Genomic DNA, 24,241 nt, shown 5'->3' with positions numbered 1-24,241 from the left:
AAAACAGCTGACTACACATTCTTCTCAAGCGCACATGGAACATTCTCTAGGATAGACCATATGTTGGGAAACAAAGCAAGCCTCAATAAATTTAAGAAGATTGAAATCATAACAAGCATCTTTTCAGACCATAAGGCTATGAAACTGGAAATGAACCAGGAAAAAAAAACTGGGAAAGTGACAAAAATGTGGAGATTAAACAACATGCTACTGAACAACCAACGGATCATTGATGAAATTAAAGGAGAAATCAAAAACTATCTGGAAACAAACGAAAATGATAACATGCCATATCAAACCATATGGGATGCAGCAAAAGCGGTCCTGAGAGGGAAACTCATAGCGATACAAGCCCACCTTAACAAACAAGAAAATACCCTAATAGGCAACCTTAAATTACACCTAACAGAACTAGAAAAAGAAGAACAAACAAAGCCCAAAGCCAGCAGAAGGAGAGAAATAATAAAAATCAGAGCAGAAATAAATGATATTGAGACCAAAAAAACAGTAGAAAGGATTAATGAAACAAAGAGTTGGTTCTTCGAGAAGATAAACAAAATAGACAAACCCTTAGCCAGGCTTACTAAGAAAAAAAGAGAAAAGGCTCAAGTAAATAAAATTAGAAATGAAAGAGAAGAAATTACAGTGGATACCATGGAAATACAGAGGATTATAAGAGAATACTATGAGAAACTATATGCCAACAAATTGGACAATCTAGAAGAAATGGATAAATTCTTAGACTTATACAACCTCCCAAAATTGAACCAAGAAGAAATGGAGAATCTGAATAGACCAATAACAAGTAAAGAGATTGAAATAGTAATCAAAAACCTCCCAAAAAATAAAAGTCCAGGACCAGATGGCTTCTCCAGTGAATTTTACCAAACATTCAAAGAAGATTTAATACCCATCCTCCTCAAACTATTCCAAAAAATAGAGGAAGATGGAACACTTCCTGAATCATTCTATGAGGCCAACATCACCCTGATACCAAAACCAGACAAAGACAATACAAAGAAAGAAAATTACAGGCCAATATCGCTGATGAACATTGATGCAAAAATCCTCAACAAAATATTGGCAAACCGAATACAACAATATATTAAAAAGATCATACACCATGATCAAGTGGGATTTATACCAGAGACGCAGGGATGGTTCAACATCCGCAAATCAATCAACGTGATACATCACATCAACAAAACAAAGAATAAAAACCACATGATCATCTCAATAGACGCAGAGAAGGCATTTGACAAGATACAACATCCATTTATGATAAAAACTCTCAATAAAATGGGAATAGAAGGAAAGTACCTCAACATAATAAAGGCCATATATGACAAACACACAGCTAACATCATACTCAACAGGGAAAGACTGAAAGCCATTCCTCTGAGAACAGGAACGAGGCAGGGCTGCCCACTCTCACCACTCCTGTTCAACATAGTGCTGGAGGTTTTGGCCAGAGCAATTAGGCAAGAAAAAGGAATAAAAGGAATCCAAATAGGTAACGAAGAAGTGAAACTCTCACTATTTGCAGATGACATGATTGTATATATAGAAAACCCTAAAGAATCTGTTGGAAAACTATTAGAAACAATCAACAACTACAGCAAAGTTGCAGGGTACAAAATCAATCTACAAAAATCAGTTGCATTTCTATATGCTAATAATGAACTAACAGAAAGAGAGCTCAAAAAGATAATACCATTTACAATTGCATCAAAAAGAATAAAATACCTAGGAATAAATCTTACCAAGAAGGTGAAGGACCTATACAATGAGAACTACAAGACATTATTGAGGGAAATCCACGATGACATAAAGAAATGGAAAGATATCCCATGCACATGGATTGGAAGAATAAACATGGTTAAAATGTCTATATTACCTAAAGCAATCTACAGATTCAATGCAATCCCAATCAGAATCCCAATGACATTCTTCACAGAAATAGAAAAAAGAATACTAAAATTTATATGGGGCAACAAAAGACCCCGAATAGCTAAAGAAATCCTAAAGAAAAAGAACAAAGCAGGAGGCATCACAATTCCTGACTTCAAAACATACTACAAAGCAATAGTAATCAAAACAGCATGGTACTGGTACAAAAACAGACACACAGATCAATGGAACAGAATTGAAAGCCCAGAAATAAAACCACACATATACGGACAGCTAATTTTCGACAAAGGTGCTAAGAACATGCAATGGAGAAAGCAAAGTCTCTTCAATAAATGGTGTTGGGAAAACTGGACAGCCACATGCAAAAGAATGAAAGTGGACCATGTGCTATCGCCATTCACAAAAATTAACTCAAAATGGATCAAAGACCTGAAGGTGAGACCTGAAACTATAAAACTCATAGAAGAAAATATAGGCAACACACTATTTGACATTGGTTTTAAAGGAATCTTTTCGGATGACATGCCTACCCAGACTAGGGAAACTAAAGAAAAAATAAACAAGTGGGACTTTATCAGATTAAAGAGCTTTTATAAGACAAATGAAACCAGAATCAAGATGAACAAACAACCAACCAGCTGGGAGAGAATATTTGCAAAACATACATCTGACAAGGGGTTGATCTCCATAATATATAAAGAACTCACACAATTGAACAACAAAAAAACAAACAACCCGATCAAAAAATGGGCAGAGGAAATGAACAGACACTTCTCCAAGGAAGATATACAGATGGCCAATAGGCACATGAAAAGATGCTCAACATCACTAATCATCAGGGAAATGCAAATCAAAACAACACTAAGATACCACCTCACGCCCGTTAGAATGGCTATAATCACCAAGACAAAAAACAACAAATGTTGGAGAGGATGTGGAGAAACAGGAACCCTCATACGCAGCTGGTGGGAATGCAAATTGGTGCAGCCTCTATGGAAAACGGTATGGAGAGTCCTCAAAGAATTAAAAATAGAGATGCCCTATGATCCAGCCATCCCACTACTGGGAATCTATCCAACGCACCTGAAATCAACAATCCAAAGAGGCTTATGCACCCCTATGTTCATTGCAGCATTATTCACCATAGCCAAGAAGTGGAAGCAACCTAAGTGTCCCTCGACTGACGATTGGATTAAGAAAATGTGGTATATATATACAATGGAATACTACTCAGCCATAAAAAAAGACAAAATCGTCCCATTTGCAACAACATGGATGGGCCTGGAGGGTATTATGTTAAGTGAAATAAGCCAGAAAGAGAAAGACAAACACTGTATGATCTCACTCATATGTGGAATATAAACCAACACATGGACAGAGAAAACTGGACTGTGGTTACCAGGGCAGTGGGGGTGGGGGGTGGGCACAAGGGGTGAAGGGAGTCATATATGTGGTGATGGACAAACAAAAATGTACAACCCAAAATTTCACAATGTTAGAAGCCATTAAAACATCAATAAAAAATTAAAAAAAAAAAAATCAAAAAAACAATAAAAAATAAAATCAGCCCAGAAGCTCTTGTCAGGGTCTGCCTTTCAAAACCCCATTTGGCTTTTAAATCGACTCCTCTTTTCTAACTTGCTTTGATGAGCCACTCTCACCTCAGTGATTATTCCTGACATTTAGCTGCTTGTGCAATTAACTGGGGCGGTCTTTTCTCTTTGAGAAGGACTAATGCAGCTGATATGCATTTGTAAAGTGTTCCCTTGACTTGGGAGAGTAGCTGTGGACAAGCAGTTAAGATGATGCCTGGGGTAATTTAAAGTTTGTGACGGAAAACCCAACCACTCACTCTTAGCAAAGCTCTGAGTGGTTATTGGCACATGCCCACTCTGCCTCCCTTTTAGTCCCTTATTAAGATCATGGGTTTACCAGCTAAGCTGGTATTTCCTATCTCAAGGGAATGAAAAAGAAAATCTGATAAGTTTCCCTAAGAACTCTAAGAGCTCCATACGTTGCCACTACAGGTGACTGTATTTTTGGCAAGGTGCTAAAAAATAGGGAAATGACTCAGCAAAGGATTGAATTTCTTGTAATGGGATTTTAGATATCAAGGTGGGAGACGTTTTTCCCCCTTGGCATGACTCTGCCTGGGCTTAAGTCTGCCCCAGCAGGTCGAACATGCAGAGCTGGAATAGATCAATGAGACTGTAGCAGAGAAAAATTGCCGCCTACCGAAGATTCTGCTTCCCTTTGTAGCATAGAGCTATGGTTGGGGCTACATTTCCCAGATTGCTTTGCATCACGGTGGAGCGATGTAGCGTTTTATCGTCCATGGTTTGTGAGTGGAAAGGATGCATGCCGCTCTTGGGTGGACGTGATTGAGAAGCAGGTGTACCTTCTCCTTCCTCACTTTCCTCATCTACTGGTCATCTTCAGAGGACTCTGAGACTCTGGGAAGTTGGAGCCAAAAGATGGAAGGAGCCTGTCTCTGAATCACCACATGGAGGGAAACTGCCCTGGACTTTTTTGAGAGCCAGAAGTGAAGTTTGATTGATCCAAATCGCTGCTTTGTTTTACCTCCTTAGCTCTTATTACTACCTAACCTTCTATGTGTTGTTGTTTGTTTCTCCTTCACTAGTATGCAAGTCCCATGAGGGTAGAGATTTTTGTCTGACTTGCTGGCTACTGTATCCTCAGGGTCTAGAACATCACCTGACACATAGTAAGTGCTTGATAACGTTTGTTGAATGAATGAATGTGGGAATAAATGCAAGGAATGTAGTTGCAATATAATGGAATTGAGATCTTAATCCTGGTTTCACCAGATTTCATGATCAGAGAATTTTATTCAAGGCTGTTTTTCTTGTGTGTATGTGTGCGTGTGTGTGTGTGTGTGTGTGTAGGAATGAGATGGACTCCCAGAGTTCAGAATCACTTACCCAGAATTACATTTGGAGAATCTGTATTATTGCTATGTAACAAATTACCCCAGAACTCAGTGGCTTAACACAACAAAAATTTATCTCATAGTTTCTGTGGGTCAGGTATCTGGGAGTGGTTTGGCTGGTGGTTCTGGTTCAAGGTCTCTCATGAGGTTGTAGCCAAGCTGTCAGCTGGGGCTGCAGTCATCTGAAGATTTGACTAGGGATGGAGGATTTGCTTCCAAGACGGCACATTCACATGGCTGTTGTCAAGAGGTCTTAGATCCTGAAGATGGTGTCTATGCCTGAATTCTAAGCTACCTCTGCGAGTTACTCATTTTTGCCTGGGTATCTCCCATGTGTACATGAGGTATACATGTTTATAAACTCTTTTGTTTTCCTCTTGTTAATCTGCCTTCAGTTACAGGGGCTCCCCCTGAGAACTTGAAAATTCTTGAAAAACTTGAAAAGAAATTATTTTTTCCTTCCTTACTCTGCCCAAAGGTGGGATGGAACTGGGTTTTGAACCCAAGACTGAATGATATAGGGGCTTTCTCCCCATACAGCCCACTTATGCTCACCCTTTTCTTAGCTGCATTCTGCCTCTTCCAGTGGGCAGAAAATAAAACACTGTTTTGATTCTTATTCATTATTTTTTGTGCTTCTAGTTCCCTCAGGAACCCCAAAAGGGAAAATAGGGGGAGTAGCCAGGCAGGATTATGGCATTCCAAGGCCCCTGACCCTAATACCATCAATTCCAACTTTTAATCCCATCGTCTTTCCCTTGTACCATCAAGGGGTACTTTAGAGCGAAGACTGGGCACGCAGGAGGAGTTGGGAAATACAGCAATGGCTAAATGCCATTCGGGGGATATTTTTAGTTACCTAAATAAACTGTATTTCCACAGTGTCTGCAGAACTTATGGTTTGTGTGCAGTAAATAAAGTGATGGAAATGCCACGAAGAAGCCCAGCCAGATGACTCCATTTGTGTGCATTCTGTTCCAGAGGAGTCCTTTAAACAGCAGACGGGCTCCATGTGACTCAGCGAAGGCGCACAAGCTGCTCTCCAGCACCGTAGCTTCTCTCCTATTCCGGTTATTGCATGCCCATCTCACCACACCACACAGTTTCCCAGTGAGTATTCTGTGGGATCTTAATAATTATCGGGAGAAACAGAGTTCTGTGATCAAGTGAGCTTTGGAAACGCTACGTGGAGCAGAGTTCAATGCAGTTCTTTCCCATAGGACGTCTTAGCGCTGCTAAAACACTAACGTGTATTACGAGGGCGGTATGTTAAGTAGTGTTTTCCAAACTTTTTTGAACACAAACTTTTTTTTTTTTTTTGTGAGGCAGATTAGCCCTGAGCTAACATCTGTTGCCAATCTTCCTCTTTTACTAAAGAAGATTGACCCTGGGCTAACATCCATGCCCATCTTCCTCTACTTTTATATGTGGGACGCCTGCCATGGCATGGCTTGATAAGTGGCGCATAGGTCTGTGCCTAGGATCCAAACCTGTGAACCCTGGGCCACTGAAGAGGAGCACACAAACTTAACCACTACACCACCAGGCCGGCTCCGAACACAAACTTTTTTAATTTGAAGAACAGTTGTTAGCATCTGTGCCCATTATCAATCTCTTGCCTCTCAGCTCCAAATCTACTCTTTGTTGCCCTGATTGTGATTCTGGAATGTTTCTCCATTGCTAGCTGGCACAAGGTTAAGCTTCGTTGGTAGAGGATACTGGGGAGATTCTGGAGGAGGAAGGGGTTTTTTGTGCACTTTGCTGCTTCTTGCTCCTGTGGTACTGCGCTGGCATGTGGGACTCAGTGGAGCTCACTCAGTGAGTTTCAATGGCACCCCTGGAAGCAGCGTCATGGCAAGTTTTGCAGGTGCCCCAGCTGTGGTGGGCTCAGCAACAACCCCCTTCATGGATGCCCTGGCTGGCTTCCCTCTGCGTTCAGTGGCACCCCCTGCAGGTGGCACCCTTTTGGCTTTCTGGAGAGTCCAGTTGGTGCCCTTGCCGACTTCCCAGCAAATTCAACAGCATCCCCAAGGGCAGCTTTCCAGCGAATTTCATCAGCACCCCAGGGGACAGTTTTCTTCCCACCACCTTGCCCTGCTGGCCCCCTGTGGGGGGATTTCCAGCTTGCCGGCCCTGGCCTATAGCTCCTGGCCATGGCTCTTGGCTCCTTTCACAGACCAGCTCTGGCCCAGGGCAACCCTGCAAATTTCTCTGCCATCAGTAGGCTGCAGCCACACCCATTCCAGTGAGGGCTGAATCTCAGCCTTGGGAAGCCCTCTCCTGACCTCATTCCAAGTGTTTTTTCTTCCTTGGTATTCTCTCTTAGTCCTAGGGTTTGCTTGCTATTTCTTTTCTCTTTCTTTCTTTCTTCCTTCCCTCCCTCTCTCCCTCCCTCCCTCCCTCCCTCCCTCCCTCCCTCCTTCCTTCCTTCCTTCCTTCCTCTCTTTCTCTCTCTCTCTCTTTCTCTCTCTCTCTCTCTGCCTCTCTCCCCCTCCCTCTCTCCCTTTCTTCCTTAAATTTGAAATATAAGTCACACGCCATAAAATTCACCTTTTCAAAGTTTACAATTCAGTGGTTCTTAGTATATTATGCAACTATCATTACAATTTAATCCAGAAGATTTTATCACCCCAAAAAGAAACTCTGTACCCATTAGCAGTCAATCCCCATTTCTCACCCTCATCCTTCCAGCTCCTGACAGCCACTAATCTATTTTTTGTTTCTATAGATTTGCCTTTTCTGACATTTCATATGAATATAATCATACGTATGTGGTCTTTTGTGTCAGACTTCTTTCACTTAGCATAATAATTTCAAGGTTCATCCATGTTGTAGCATGTACCAGAATTTCATTCATTATTATGGCCAAATAATATTCCATTGTATGGAAATGCCACATTTTGTTTACCCATTCATCAGTTGATGGACATTTGGGTTGTTTCCACTGTTTGGCTATTGTGAATAACGCTGCAATGAACATTCATGTGCAAATTTTTGTGTGAACATGTGTTTTCATTTCTCTTGGGTATATACCTAGGAGTGGAATTGCTACGTCATATGGTGACTCTATTTAACTTTGGATTTGACCAACAGAGTGTATCAGGTAACTAATTGCTTTATTAAAAGATTTATCTCAGCCTTATTTTAATTAGCAAGCAGGCTTGGTACATTTAAAATATAATCTAAAGCATTATCGTGAAGTGCAGATAGTGTGGGCTTTAGACCCAATCTGGCTGGTGTCAAATCCCACCTTGACCCTTTTGACCTGAGTTGTGGGACACTCTGAGAGGGAGAAAAAAACAGAGCATGATTTTTCCCACTCAGAGGTGATGACCTGGGGTTAAATCCCCTCTCTACCATTGTTAGCTGGGACGTGGGACATTCTGGCAGGAGAAAGGACGGAGTATGATCTTCCCTGCTCATGGGTGGAATGAGAACAATTATTTTTCTTTGACGATGTACTAAACTATGTTATGCTACATGTGAAAGTGGATCTTCTGGTTAATTGAACATTGTGACTGAGAGTAGTATACCACAGATCCACCAGGGATAGATTGCTTTTGAAAAGAATTAGATCACAAAAAACACACACTCAACACTAAAAGTACATTAATAGATCTTTGCGATCATTGGAGGTGGAATTCCAGAAATTGACAACGGTGTAGACTGTCACAACTTGAGGGACTCAGGAAGCAGGGCCAGCCACCGCTGAGTAGTGGAACGACAGTTCAGCTCAGGTAGAGCTGAGAGGCGTTTTCTTGATCGCTCCAAGGCCAGGCGCATGTGCTGCTGTGTATTTTGAGTATTTGTGACTTTAAGGTACTGAAATGGGTTCTTATATCTTCTTGTCAAAATATACATTAATAAATTGTGCCTTTTTGTGTTGGAACAAGCTGTGTAGCCATTCATTACTTGTGATTCAAATCAAACTAGTAACAGGTTTAGGAGTAGCTCTGAAGATCATTTAGCCTTTGTAAATTCTCTGCAATTTTCTTTCTCTCAATCAAAGGGCTTCCTAGTGGTGAAAGCATTTCATATATTAAATGCATTAAAATACTTTCTCAGATTTTACTATTCCAGTTAACGATTCCATTTTCTTCACAGGCTTATTGACTGAAACAAGAGTGATTTTCATGCAGGAGGCATGATTACACACTTAATTTCTGAGGACTGCCAGCAGCCCAGCTCAGCACTGCATCCTCTGAACCCGCAAGCTATTAGGACCAGAGAAGTCTGTGATTGAAGCAGGTCCACGCTCTGATACAGTTTCTCTGGCTGTGGCAATTTCTAAGACTTACCAACCTACCATGGGAAACGAGTCTTTAAGAAAGTCTGCATTGGGGCCAGCCCCATGGCTTAGCGGTTAAGTGCGCGTGCTCCGCTACTGGTGGCCCAAGTTCGGATCCCAGGCGCACACCGATGCACCGCTTGTCCGGCCGTGCTGAGGGGGCGTCCCACATACAGCAACTAGAAGGATGTGCAACTATGACATACAACTATCTACTGGGGCTTTGGTGGGGGGGGGGAAGGGAGGAGGATTGGCAACAGATGTTAGCTCAGGGCCGGTCTTCCTCAGCAAAAAGAGGAAGATTGGCATGGATGTTAGCTCAGGGCTGATCTTCCTCCTCTGCAAAAAAAGAAACAAAAAGAAAGCCTGCATTAACTGTGCAGATGTTAAAGAAAAATATCACTAATTGTAATTCACCTGGGATGGAAGTGCGTGTGTAATAACCACACTAATTATAAATGCTTAGGCCATGCTACCAGCAGATCATGCTGAATAATGTCAGAAATTCAGATTATTATGCAATATGGGAACAATCTAGGGAAAATTGAGTGGGGTGGATATTCTTACAGGTGTCTTCTTATATATTCTTCATGCCTAAAATTTCAGTAAAACAAGTTTATTTTAGGGCTCATTTTCCATGGATCATTGATCATAAGGTCTAGAAACACCTGCAGGGTGGAATCCAGAAATGCCCAAGAGATAGTGCGATAGCAATGATATCTGCCTCACAGATACATTTCGCCTATTATATACTATATGCTACATACATATTAAATAGTAAACATTAAATATCAAATATTATGTGTTATACATAATTTTAGGGGATTTTTTGGTGAGGGAGATTGGCCATGAGCTAACATCTGTTGCCAATCTCCCTCTTTTTGCTGAGGAAGATTGGCCCTGAGCTAACATTTGCACCCAACTTCCTCCATTTTGTATGTGGGACGCTGCCATGGCATGGCTTGATGAGCCGTGCGTAGATCTGCACACCTGGGATCCGAACCCATGAACCCTGGGCTGCCGGAGCAGAGTGCACAAACCTAACCACTATGCCACTGGGCCGGCCCCTATAATTTTAGGTTTTAATAGCTTGCAAATTCAGAGAATGGGGTAGGAAGCTTGGCTGCACACAGTATGTGGAATGCTCAGATCGGAAATACATAAACCCTTACAAAATGCACACTCTTTCTGGTCAATAGTCTCGGGTACATGACAATTATTAAATGCAGTCATAGGCAACCTTAAAGGGTTTCTACTACATACATTCATACATCAGAATAAAATCTATTACTTCTAATCTTTAGAGCTGTGATAGGTGATATTGCCAAAATATTGCCAGTCATTCTTAAGTAATCATGGGAAGCAGGAGAGGGTCCAGGAGAATAATAGGTGGGAAGGTCTAACTATTAAAAACAAACAAATGAACAAACAACAAAGCCTTGATTTTTTAGAAGACAAAGCCCATGAGTTCCCCAAACTATAGACTAGAGAATTTGATAGTGATTTTAAGCCAGAGGTCAGCAAACTTTTTCTGTAAAGTGCCAGATAGTAAATATTTTAGGCTGTGCAGGTCACGTGGTCTCCATCACAGCTCTTCCATTCTGCTGGTGAAGCACAAAAGCAGCCATAGACAATGTGTACATGAATGAGCCTGGCTGTGTGCCAATCAAACTTTATTTTCAAAAATGAATGGAGGGCCACATGCAATATTCTAGAATGGGCTTAAAAAATTAGATTGTGAGATATGTTGATCCCCAGGAGTTTGCATGAATGCAGTGGGCCTCAGCCCTGGCTACACGTTAGAGTCACTTGGCAGAGCTTTGAAAAATCCTTGTGCCCAGCCAACATCCCAGACCAATTAAATCAGAATCTCTGAGGTGGAGTCCCAGGAGTCCATCTTTTATAGAGGCTCCCGAAGTGATTCCAATGTGAAGGCAAGGTCAAGAACCACTGCATGAAGTCATGAAGTACTGCCAGGTTAACCTCATTTCTTTTTCCTCCCCCTCTTCCTCCTCCTCCTCCTTTTCCTGTTGGATGAGGTAGCCAGATAGCTCTACTGGGACAAAATAGTAGACACAGTTGACCTTGATCTATGCTAGCCATTTGCCAAAGCCTTTCATAATTGCCCTGTTGGACAAATTAGAACAATATGGGTGGATGACAAGAGCCGGGTTCTAATGAATGGAGTAGATATTACCTAGAATTCTTTGATGGTCCCACCCCTCCCCAGTGGTGACTGCACAATAGGCATCTAAGAAATCTTTGCTGGGGGGACTGGCAATCCACCCTGAAAGAAATGGTTGAGTGCACCAGGAATGTTAAACTTGGAAAAGAAAAAACTCACAGTGGGGGTTGGGGAGGAGTAACCATGATAGGTGTCTTAAAATATTTGCTGGGCTGTCGTAGGGAAGAAAAATAGACCTCTTTTGTATTTTCCAGAGTAGAAATAGAATCATTGCGGGAAGCCACTGGGAGGTACTCAGTCATCTAACAAATACTTTTTGAGCGACTACTCCGTGCCAGGTAACATTTAGACACTCGAGACGTATCAGTGAACAACACAGGCTAAGATCCGTGCTCTGTGGAGCTTACAATGTAGAGACTTATTTTAATGTGTCTGATGATTAAAACAGTCAGAAAATAGAATGGGCTGCTTCAGAAGGCGTTAATCATGCTTTGGATAACCACTTATTTGAGGTCACTATGAGCCACAAAACTCCGATAAGAACCTTCAGCCCCGAGTTTCTCTGAGTCTGGGAAAGTACCTTCCTACTCTTTGGAGTTACCTTTCCTTCCCTCGCCACTCTCCTAATCCACCACTCATTCCCAAGGTATCAGTGTCAGAAGTTTACAGTTTCATCTGCTGATGCTGAGGTTCCAAGCAGGAGAGTCACAGAGTGTGAATAAAGCTGTGGACAAATTGTCCATCTCTTGCATGAGAGGCTAGCGGAGGCAGAGAGGGGCTTGCCTTCTGCTTTGGGTTTCTGGGACTTCTTTCATGCATAATGCCACCCTGCACATTCCTCACAATGGGAAGTCGACAACCTAGTGTTTGGGGCCACAAGAATTTGAATTATGTGTCTTTGGAGTCTTGAAATCTCAAAGACCACTGGCTGACTGGTGGATACATGGTACTGGAATGAAGTGTTCTGCTTTGTTTGTGGACAAATGCTTGTTCCTTTTAACTCTTTGTCACAACCATACACTAGTTATGGGTTGAGGTGATAGGAAAGCTGTGGTGGGGGAAGGATTTATTTTCTTTCACCGATCACAGGGAGACACTTACATATACATACACACGTGAATAGATACACATAGATACATGGGTCTGTACATATATCTACCCTTTGCTCTGAGGCTACAGGCAAGAGAATGAGCCTAGCAACAAAGTTTAGGGGCAAGGAGGGCCACAAGGTTTTGTTTTTCTCTCTTAGGCATGGTGTGCAGGAGGCTTACTTACATTACCTAGTTATTTTTTATTATACGTTATGGAGGAAACTATGGGCTGTGTAGTATTTGTCAATTTGAGGATTCACATCCCTGGAGCTTGTAAAGGCTCTGTTGTACTTTGTCAACATGTGGACTCAAGTTTTGGAACTATCTGGAAGCTGTAAAAACTATTTAAATGTTGTAAAAAGAGAAAGTTACCATAGGAAGATTAAAATATAATGTTCTCTGAAGATTGCAGTTGTTTTTAATTACCAGAACTGAATCATCTTTGGTCTCCTGCTTCCTATATCACCTGTAGCATTGAGCTAAAGCAAGCCTGACAGATAGTTTCAATTTTACCATTTGAGGCCATGTTTGTTTATTAATCTTTACCCAGAATCTCTCCGAAAATTCAGTCTGGGAGCTTGGCCCCAAAGTCAGGAGTGGTTGGTATAAAAATCAATGCGAAGACACAGCCATTCAGGCATGTCTTTTCTGTTTTTAACATCAGTTGAGAAGAAGCAATTTAATAATGGTTTAAATTAGGTCAGAAGACAACAGGGCTTCCCTGCAGAATTACAGATCCATATAGATTTTTCTCTAGAAGCAAGAGAATGTCGTAGGAAACTTTAATTTCCCTTACTGCTATGTGAGTCTCTTGATACTAGAAAGATTCTGTGTGTCTAGCTCACTGTAGAAACGTGGCTGCTTCCTCAAGTAGGCAGCGTATGTGGCCAGGGTGTCCCCCTTCTTGCAGGTGCAGCCGTCCTGCTCCTCTTGGATGTGTCCCTGCCTCAGTCCTCTGCGTGGCTCCCAGGTTCTCTGAAGCTGGTGTCCTTCCTTGCTCTTGCCAGCCCTCTCAGGAACTGGTGTGCTCACATGGCTTACAAAGTCCCTCCTCCTGACCTAGGTATGCCCCCCTTTCTACCGAGAGAGCAAGAGGCAACACCTTTAATGCAGTGGCTCCCAACTCTGGCCACACATTAGAATCTGAGGTCCAGGCCCACCCCCAGAGATCCTGAATTAATGGCCTGGAGGGAGCACTGGGGATTCTGATGCACAGCCAGTGTTGAAAACTTTGCTTTAACCAGTTGTAATTTTGGTTCCAACTCTTTAAACATTTTCCCAAAGTTAGGATAAACCTTCAGGAAAACTGTGTAGTGGGGAGTGTGTGACTGGATTGTGAACATTTAAATGGCAGTTACAACGGTCCAACAATGGAAGTTTCAGAATGATTCCTTCCAAATGAGTTTAGAATCCTTTTAATAACATTTACATATTTCTGTGGATGATACAGTGAGTAACTCTTTGATGGTTAGGCTATGCTAAGCTTTGAAAAACATTAATATATTGCCTCTGGATTTTTGGAAGCTGTATTGAATTGGCGTGTAGATGAGCAGGGTAGGATCATAAGCTGTGAAATTGTATGAAAAAGGAATGAAATATGACAGATTGCCACATTCACTCAAGCTCTGGTAAAATGCCTATATATGAGAGGTACTGAGCCAACATTTGCAGAATACGTTTTTCGTGATCGTAAATGACTGATTTCTTTCCATTTTTGAAATCCTGCTGGCAGACAGAAGCCAGTGAATTTTTTTGAGTAGAGGTATGACATAAAAATCGTGGTTAAGGATTACTTCCATAATAATGTACTGGATGGATGGCAGGACGAGGGGAACCCAAAGATAGCAGTTCAACAATACCAATTACACCTATGAGTTGAGAGAAGGAAAGAGTTGATGCGGCCAGAAGGTCTGAGAGGCCTTCACAGAGGGGATGGAAATTGAACTGAGCCTTGAAAGACGCAAATGATATTTGGAGGGGGGTGAAAGTCATTCTTGGGTGGCAGACATTTACGAATTTTATCCAGTCATGTTAAAAAAGAAATAAAAACTTTAGCACCTTATTTCAGAATACTCCCTGCTGCCGCCCTTGTCTGGGCTCTCACCATGCACACCTGGGCAATTGCCATTACTTCTACTGTCCCTCATTGTGAGAAAAATCCACAATCTATGCCAGGTCCTTGAGTAGATTGTACAACACACTCGTGTCTCTCAAGAAATCTCTATAAATATTTCTTCCCAAGTCTCTCCTCTCAGCCATTCAATTCTCCAGCTCCAGCCTAGACACCATCACAATACACTATCCCACTTATGCCTCCAGGCTGCCCTTCTTCCTCCATTCCCTCCCTTTCTTCTGCTGTCCCAGCTTCTTAATCCAGTCTTATGTACTCCTACCCAACAGTTGGTATTTGTCAGGCATGGGAAAGCCACTATACGGAAGATAAGGCATTTGAGGGTTTAAAGAGGGGAGAATCTTCATCCTGGGTGCTGTGGATCTTGGGGATAAGGAAGAGCAACCAGCATTGCAAGTTCCACAACTGGAAGAGAGCAGAACTCACAGGAACGTAACACTTTATTTTATTTTATTTTTTTGTGAGGAGGACTAGCCCTGAGCTAACATCTGATGCCAATCCTCCCCTTTTTTCTTGAGGAAGCCTGGCCCTGGGCTAACATCCGTGGCCATCTTCCTCTACTTTATATGGGACGCCGCCACAGCATGGCTTAACAAGTGGTGCATCGGTGCGCGCCCGGGATCCGAACCTGCGAACCCCGGGCCGCCGCAGCAGAGCGCGTGCACTTAACCGCTTGCGCCACTGGGCCAGCCCAGGAATGTAGCACTTTAGATGTGGGAGGGCCACAAAGAATGCCCTGTAGATGGTGGAAAGGATCATGAAGTTCAGCCAAAGGTGGTTCCCTGCCTGGATGGGGAGCCCAGCTTCGTAAATCCTTAAAGTTTCTCCTCTGAAGTGAGATGCCTCTGGAATAAGAAGTAATAGTGGTAGAATCCCAATCAGGAACCAAATGAGGAATGTTTCTTGACAAACTCCTCCCCCAGGGCCTAGGCCTGGGCACACTTTACTGCTGCTCCATGGCTTACTGGGAGAAGTCTAGGCACTTGCTTAAAAACAACCAGCCTAAAACAATCCATATGCCAAAGAGGCATATTTTGGGGTGGCAGATTCTGCAGCCCTTCACACCTTTCACCCCAACACTGGCCATATCTCCATACCGTGCCTGGGATTCCTGCCAGTCCCTGTTTGCCCTCCAGGGGCCCTGCAGTCCAGAGGCAGGGATGAGGAAGACAGGAGGAAGAAGAGAGGAGATGGAAATGGAAGGCAGGGTGAGGAGGGCGTTCAGAAGCCTCAGGACCTGAGAAGAAGTGGAGAAGGAGTTTCAAAGTAAAGCAAAGAGCGGCTGGAGCCATGGACCCTTCACTTCTCTCTTGCTCTCCCTGCCTCACACTTGAATAAGGAATTCCAGGTATTGGGTGAAGAGCATGTTCCTAGCTACTAGCGTAAAGGAGCATAAGAAAGTGAACAAGTAAGGAATAAATTCCAGGGTTAGTAAAAAGCACCTCTACCATTGAATTCTTCTGTGGAAATTTCAGAAGTAAATTTCCCGGGTAAATTTTAGTTTATCCTTCACGCTAGGGAAATGTCAGCTACTCTCTTCTAATTAGCATTGCTAAAACACCACAGTAAGATGGGTGACTAGAATCAAGGCTTTCATCTTCTGTTGCTTTTGTACATGCCATAGCAATCAATGTCTGTGTAGCTTTCTTTCCCTCTGTTCTTAGTGTTCTCTCTGACAGTAAGAAATTCTTTTCCTCCATGGAACAAGTGTCATTTTGTTAAAACTGAGTGCCTGTCATCTATTCCTTGCAACTAATGTGCATTTTATCAAAAGGTTCGTATGGTTCACACAGAAGTCCCACAATGCAGTTCTCCATTGGAAGCCATTTTTATTTCCTGATGCTATTAACTGGCTTACAATAAAAACATTTAAGTACTCCTCTTTTTTGAGAAAATTGCTCTCAAATCAGTAGGATTGAGCACAGATAATAGAAAGAGACAATAAAGTCATCCTGCATGTAACCAAACTCCATTTAGAACTTAGTTTGTCTGTCTAACCTGGGGAATTATGGAATACCCATGAACTGTTCCTGAGATTGAAGTTGCACAGAGACAATTTAGGATCGTTGCCTAGAGACTGATTCTTTCCAGAGGGAGTGATGGATCCAGCCATGTAACAACTCTGGGTAGAGTTGTGGGGTCCATCCTTCGGACGAAGGAGGGCTCACTCTGAATCTAAGGCAGGGTTTCTCAACCATGACACTACTGACATTTTGAACCAGATAATTCTGTGTCGTGGGGGCTGTCCTGTGAACTGTAGGATGTTTAGCAGCATCCCTGGTCTCTAGCCACTAGATGCCAGCACCCTTCCTCCAGTTGTGACGACCCAAAATATCTACAGACACTGCCAAATGTCCCATGGGGAAAATATCACCCCCTGTTGAAAAATACTGACCTAAAGCACACACAATTGTTTCTTCTGGTGCAGTTGTAGAAGGCTTTGGACACTTTTCTTCAAAGGGCTGCACAACATTAGGGAGCCACTAGAGGGCAAGCAGGGATGCTAATTGTAGCAGCTTTATAGAGGTGTCCCAGAGGCACCCCACAGAAGCTGTGGGAGAAGGGGAGGTCCCTTAGGAAACTTGATGGAATCATTGATTAGAGCCAGTCCTGGGATTCTAAGAGCTTTAGGGAAGCAGCCACCAGTAAGAACACACCCCTTACCCCAAGAGCTGAGGAGATCCTGTGTTAGGAGGTGACTGTCAAGTGATAGGCTTCATCACCCAGTGTGAGGTGTTTCTCTGCAAGAGGGGTCAGTTAGCCTCTTCCATCTGCTTGATGTAGTTTCCCCTAGTGCAGAGAAGGAAGAGATTGTTGGTCTTATCTTGATTTGTCATGAAGGGGAGACAGCATTAAGCATTTATTTTGTGCCTATTGTTTACTAGGTTCTGTGTTTGCTTATATTAGTAGATTGCATAAATGGCCACAAATTATTTACCCCTCCGTATTCATGCCTTTGGGTTGTCCCCTCCCACACTGGCTCTGGGCTTGGCCATGTGTTTGCTTTGGCCAGTGCGTCAGTAGCAAATGTGATGCAAGCAGAGATCTGAAAAGCTCTTGCTCATTGGGGCTTATCCACTCTTAAGGCTCTTGGGACCCTGCCACTGCTGCTGTGTGAAGAAGCCCAGGCTCTCCTGCTGGCTGATCAGAGACCTGTGGCTCAGGGGCTCTTATTGCGCCAGCTGACAGCCAGCCAACTTCCAAAAGCAGAGACGCCTAGCAGACTAGCAGCTCACTGACATGGCTCAGCTAAGGATGGCAGAAGACCAGCAAAAGAAAGGCCCAGCCCAAATGCCAGCCCACACAACTGTGAGTGAAATGAATGGTTGTGGTTTTTAGGTACCTAAATTTTAGGGTGGTTTGTTATGTACCAAAGCTAACTGATACAGAAACACAGATGGATAAGACATGGTTCTAGCCTTCAGGACCCCACAGTCTAACAGACCACTAATTTTTTTTTTTTTAAAGATTTTATTTATTTATTTACTTATTTTCCCCCAAAGCCCCAGTAGATAGTTGTATGTCATAGCTGCACATCCCTCTAGTTGCTATATGTGGGATGCGACTTCAGCATGGCCAGAGAAGCGGTGCGTCGGTGCGCGCCCGGGATCCGAACCCAGGCCACCAGCAGCAGAGCGGGCGCACTTAACCGCTAAGCCACGGGGCCGACCCACAGACCACTAATTTTCTCCCAAGGGAGGCTGCTTGTGTAATTGGACCCTTAGAGCCATGGTAGAGGGTAATATGAGTCACTCACATTCTTTTTCCCTGGAGTACTAGTTAAAAGCGTGAACTCGGAAACCAAATTGCTGGGGTTCAAATCCCAGCTCCATCACTTACTAGTTGTATGACTCTGGGTAGGTTGCTTAATCTTTATTTCTCATTTCCTATTCTCTATTTCCTCATTTGTAAAAAAGGGTAGAATAATAGTACCTACCTCATAGAGTTGTTGAGAGGATTAACAAATACAAAGTTCTTATAATAAGGCCTACTCCTTAGTAAGTGTTTTGAAGGTATTAGCCATATATCATTGGTTTAAAATAGAATCAGCACTAAAGTTTTTCTTTTTAAACAACACTTTCCCCTAAATATAATAGAAATATACGTTCCTTGTGGAAAATTGAAAAAAATACAGAAAAAGTATAAAGACGAGAACAAATGTCATCCCTTAGATTTTGTGCCAACTTGAGCGATAACACACTTTATTTTAAATCAAGCTACTATGATCAGCTATTGGTGAAAGGTCATTCAAAACACTGAGGGAAAAAATGTATCAAGCACTTAGCCAGTGGTGCCTTTTATATAGACTTTCCTCAGTGTACATTTCTCCAGTTGGATTGAAGGGGATCACGTAGTTCTTTGTCCTACAGCAACTAGTGGAGAATTTGCAGATCCCAATGGACTAAATGAAACATTAGGGCAAAGGGCAAAGAAAACCAGCAAGGAAGGCAATGATTAGCAACTCTGGACCCACAGAGCATTTTTAACTAAAGATCACATTCTTATATGCTGCCTCTCTTGATGTGCAGGGCTGCTTGGTAAGTTCAAAAGGGCAGTTGTTATTAAACCTGCTTTTGCAGAAGAAGAAGCTGCACCGTAGAATGGTAGAGTAGCTTGCTGAGGTCACACCGGTAGTGATTGGTGGAGCTGGCCTCACGCCCGGGGCCACTGACCTAAAATCCAGTGCTTTCCTCACCTCCCTGTTTGGTGTGTCTGGGGAAATGTCAGCAGTTTAATAAGACTGGGGCCTGGGGTTTGAGGGGATAAGGGTGGGGAGGTGGTTCTGGAGGGGCAGTGGGGCAACTTTCTGAGAAGTGAGCTTGGAGTGGCATGCAGGGACCAAACCATGGAAGGCCTTGCATTTCATACTAAAGAATTAGGAGGCTTTACTCATTAAATAAATTTTTGTTTTATTTTTTACCAGAGGTATCCACATTTTAAAACTGAGATACAATTTATATACAGCATGCACTGATTTTAAGCCTGCAGTTTGATGAATTTTGACAAATGTACACCTGTGTAACCACCACTCCAGTTAGCATATAGAACATTTCCATTACCCTTAAGAGTTCACTTGTACCCCTTCCCAGTCAATCCCTGCTGCATGCTCCCCCAGGAAACCACTGTACAGATTTCTAGTTTTACCTGTTCTAGAACTTTATAAATGGAATCATACAGTGTGTACTCATTTGTTTCTGGCTTCTTTCGCTTAACATAATGTTTATCCACGTTGTTGAGTAGGACTTTTTTTTTAACTTTTAAGTGTCTATGGTTTTTTGAAATTGCCCAAGCAATTTATTCTCAATACATTCAACAGCTGTTTTGAGCCTCTCTATGTGAAAGGCATAATGTGGATGTTGGAGTTACAATAGGGAGCAAGGCATTAATAGTTTCTACCTGCATGGAACTTAACGATCTGGAGAGGGGAGGCTGGGAATACAAAAGGTTTGAAACATTTATAGCAGGATATAAACATTCAAATTTTTTAAAAAACTCTTGTGAATATTTTATTCTTCTTAAAAACAACTTTATTGAGGTATATATTTTATGCTATAACAGTCATTCATTTTATATGTACAATTCAATAATTTTTAGTGATTTTAGAGTTGTGCCACCATGAACACAATCCATTTTTAGAACATTTTGATCACCCCTAAAACGTCCTTGTGCCCATTTGGGTCAGTCTCCATTCCCACTCCCCATCCTAGGTAACAACTGGTCTACTTTCTGTCTCTACAGATTTTCCTTTTCTGGAATTTCATAAAAATGGAATTATGCAATATGTGTCCTTTATGTCTGGCTTCTTTCACTTAGCATGATGTTTTTTGGGTTCATCCATGTTGTAACATGTGTCAGTACTCTGTTCCTTTTATTATTGAACGGTATTGCATTGTATAGATATATCACATTTTGTTTATCCATTTACCAGTTGATGGACATTTGGATTGCTTCTATAAGTCTTATATGGACATATGTCTTATGTAGACATATGTCTTCATTCATTTCTCTTGACGAGTTAGTTACCTAGAAGTGGAATTGTTGGGTCATATGGTGACTCTACGTTCAACATTTTTTGAAACTGCCAGACTATTTTCCAAAGCAGGTGTACCATTTTACAATCCTACCAGCAATATATGAGAGTCCCAGTTTCTTCACATTCGCACCTACACTTGCTATTGTCTGTCTTTTTAATTATAACCATTCTAGTGGGTGTGAAGTGGTATCTCATTTTGGTTTTGATTTGCATTTTCCTAATGACTAATGCTGTTGAGTATCTTTCATATGCTTATTGGCTGTTTGTATATCTCCTTTGGTGAAATGTCACTCAAATTTTTTGCCCATTTAAAAATTTGGTTATTTGTCTTCTTTCAAATTATTTGTTGTATGAAAACTCAGCATATATAAAAGACTTGGAAAAAGAAAATGGCAACTTTGAGCACCTGAAGGTTAAATATGTCTATAGCCTGAGAAGGCTGAAGAGGTGGACATGGTCTTGACCTTGTAGAACTGTACTGTTTAATATGGTGGCCCCTAGCCACATGGGGCTATGGAGCATGTGAAATGTGGCTTGTCCAATTTGAGATGTGCTACAAAGGCAAAATACGCATCAGACTTCAAACATTTAGTATGAAAAACTGAAAGTACATTATCTCAATATTTTTCCCCAGCTTTATTGAGATAGAATTGACAGATAACATTATGTAAGTTTAAGATGTACAAAGTGATGATTTGATACACGTATATACTGTGAAATGATTGCCACAATAAGGTTAGTTAACACATCCATCACCTCACATAATTACTATTTTCTTTTTGGTAGTGAGAACATTTAAGATCTACTTGAATTATTGATTACATATTGAGATGATAATATTTTGGATAGATTTGCTAAAATAAAATATAGTATTAAAATTAATTTTACCATTTTGAAACTTTTTGAAAAATATGGCTACTATAAGATTTAAAATTCCATGAGTGACTCCCATTATTTTTCCATTGTGTAGCACTGTTTTAGAACCTTGACCATCAGGAATTTGGATCTTCTGTAGAGAAATGGGAAGGCAGTGATGGGTGTTAAACATGGGGAAATTATGACCACTTTTTTAGAAAAGAGATTACTTTGAATGTGGTGTGGAGAATAGATTAGAGGAGACATGAGTGGCTGTCAAGAAACGGGGTGGGCAGCTTTGCAATACTGGTGAGAAATGACAGTTGCTTGATGGTGATTAGTAAAAATAGCTTTCTAATCAGTACTAATATAATCCCAATTCTGGAGAAAACGTAAAAAATTTATGTAGGAGGATGTTTGTCAAGGAGAATATCACATGGAATGTCCTTTACAAGGGAGCTGCTTAAGATTCTAGATTCTTCTGTGTCTAAGGTGAAGACCATGGGTTACCAGGAACACATATACTTGTTTAAAGAAGAGCCACTTAAATGGCAACTCTATAGCACGCAAAATGTGGTGCTAGACCACGATAAAGATTTGGCTTTGACTCTGAGTGAGGGGAACCATTGGAGTGTTTCGAGGAGTACCATGACCATCAAGTCATTGCATTTTAATTAGATGACGCTGGCCGCTGTGTTGAGAACAGACTGAAGGGGGTGAGGGTGGGAGAAAGAAGATTTTATTTAAATAATTATTAAAACATTTATTTAAACAATTATTTATTGGTAGGCAGTTTCATTGTTTCCAATTTTCTCTAATTTTAAACAACAGAGTAATCCATGATGTGCAAAATTTTATACATCCTTCCTTTATTTTCTTAAGAGGAATTCCAAGAAATGGAAGTCCTGCTCCATGAGGACATCTGTTATTATGGCTTTTGATACACATTGCCAAATTGCCTTCCAGAAAGTTGGACCCAATACATATTACTGCCAACTGTGTACAAGAGAGCATGCGTCCCTCTACTTGTGCCAGCCCTCGGCAATATTACTCTTTCTTAAACTTAATCAAGCAGGAGTTCCAAGTATACTTTTAAAATAATTCTTACATAAATTAGTCCATTTTTTTCCCCATGATACGCCTCTCCCCACTGACTCCTAGTTCAGCTATTACATTAAACTTTGGGTGAATTAGATACTCAATCTTTTCTGGTTAGCGCTGACGATTTATTGAGTTCTTTCTGTTCCTAAAGGTGAGAGGACCTTGTCAAACTGGCGCAGTATTTGACTTCCACTTTAATATTTTTAAAAGGAATTAAATGACAAACCCAAAATAAGTGTATAAAAGCAAGTCTGAGTATTTTTTTTTTGAACTTATCATTGGATATTAAACTTTTGGTGAATTTTTAATCAAGAATCTCATAATTGCTAAAACCTGAAAGAAAACTCAAAGTTCGCCTAATTATGAGGGCAGAGTAAATTTTACATTTTTTGGTGAATTTTTTCCAGAAGTACTTCAAGATTGGGCAGTGATCCTTGAATTTTTCAGAATGAGGCCTCTTCTCCAAGGATTTTTTCAACCTGGGAAGCCTTAATAAGCAATCTAGAATTCTTTGTTGGGAAAAAAACACGTAAAGGCAAATAAACTACAGTATGTTTATAAATGTGCATGCGTATATTTAAGTATAAGTTCTATTTCTCTCTGTTCCCTGAAGAATCACTGGATGAAATTAATTTTAAGAGAACATCCACCAGGCCCCTGAAAGGTTAAATTAAATTGAGGAGTGCTACTGCAATTTGATTATGTTTTCATCTTTTCAGATTAGGTGTCTAATATAGATTGAAGTCCTATTACCATACATCTGTATAGGTCACCTAAAAGGCTTGTTCAAAATTCTAATTTTTTTCCCTCATGAATAATTTCCCTCAAAAGGTGACCTTTGTCTTCTATGGGCATAATAGAAATGTTTGTATGGAAGTAGCAGTAGAAAATGGATTATGTTTTGTGACATATTGAGTTGTAAACCAGAATTAAGCTTCTGTACTCTGCGATTGATCTTTTCTTTTTCCCAACATGGATGTTTAGAAGAGGGATGACCTGCTTTTGTAATTGTGTGGGAGGGGGAGAATCATGGCTCCCATTACAGATAGGAGGAAGGGGTGACCACTGGTGTGGTGAGGTTTAGAGCTCGTCAAGAGCTAAAAAAAATATTTCTGTCACAAACTTACCCTTGATGTCTCACGTTTCTGATATTAGCCCATTCCTTACATTTAATTGCTCCTCATTGATTCTTCCAGAAATTTCTACCTCCCTCCTAAAATCCTCCAGCTTTGCATCTCATGCTATCACCTTCTACTCTTTCTTGTTGCAGTCATCTCCAGATGCCTGGGTCACTCTTCTTCCTTGAAAAACTGGATTTTCAGCCTTCCTGTCATTCTTTCCGGCACTACTGCATAATTCTTGGTGATTTAAATATAGTTGATTCTCATTATTTGTGGTAGTTATGTTCTATAAAGTAACCGTGAACACGGAATTCGTGAATACTGAAACACTGCTCCTCATGGAAATAGAGTTAGGCTCCTGTGAGCCTCTGGTCACAACATTTTCATCAACCAATTAGTACCTACATAACCTTGTTTTGTTTGTTTCTGTTTAAAGACACCTTATAAAATACATATTATTGATTCATTAACATTGACTTCACAGCCAACAGCACTATAACTCATGTCTGGAAGAAGCTTATCTAACATACATATTTTCTCCATAAGGTACATTACAGCATTGTTGTGCTTAGGA

General features: G+C 41.3%; 1 long non-coding RNA gene across 5 annotated transcripts in view; it reads left to right on the top strand.

The window, feature by feature from the left end:
- The first annotated feature begins 5,316 nt into the window (after window positions 1-5,316).
- The window catches only part of LOC131400768 (uncharacterized), a 70,769-nt gene continuing 51,844 nt past the window's right edge, over window positions 5,317-24,241 (top strand). For 4 of the 5 annotated variants that reach the window (XR_009217441.1, XR_009217445.1, XR_009217446.1 and 1 more), the window contains exons 1-3: window positions 5,317-5,971; window positions 7,899-7,964; window positions 17,643-17,865. This is a non-coding gene — a long non-coding RNA (uncharacterized LOC131400768). The remainder of the gene's footprint in view (window positions 5,972-7,898; window positions 7,965-17,642; window positions 17,866-24,241) is intronic. The other variant, XR_009217443.1, reaches the window with a different exon arrangement.

Source organism: Diceros bicornis, chromosome X (assembly GCF_020826845.1).
Source record: "Diceros bicornis minor isolate mBicDic1 chromosome X, mDicBic1.mat.cur, whole genome shotgun sequence".
Classification (NCBI taxonomy): domain Eukaryota; kingdom Metazoa; phylum Chordata; class Mammalia; order Perissodactyla; family Rhinocerotidae; genus Diceros; species Diceros bicornis.
Note: the sequence above shows the minus strand (reverse complement) of the source record. Positions and strands in the feature narration are given on the sequence as shown.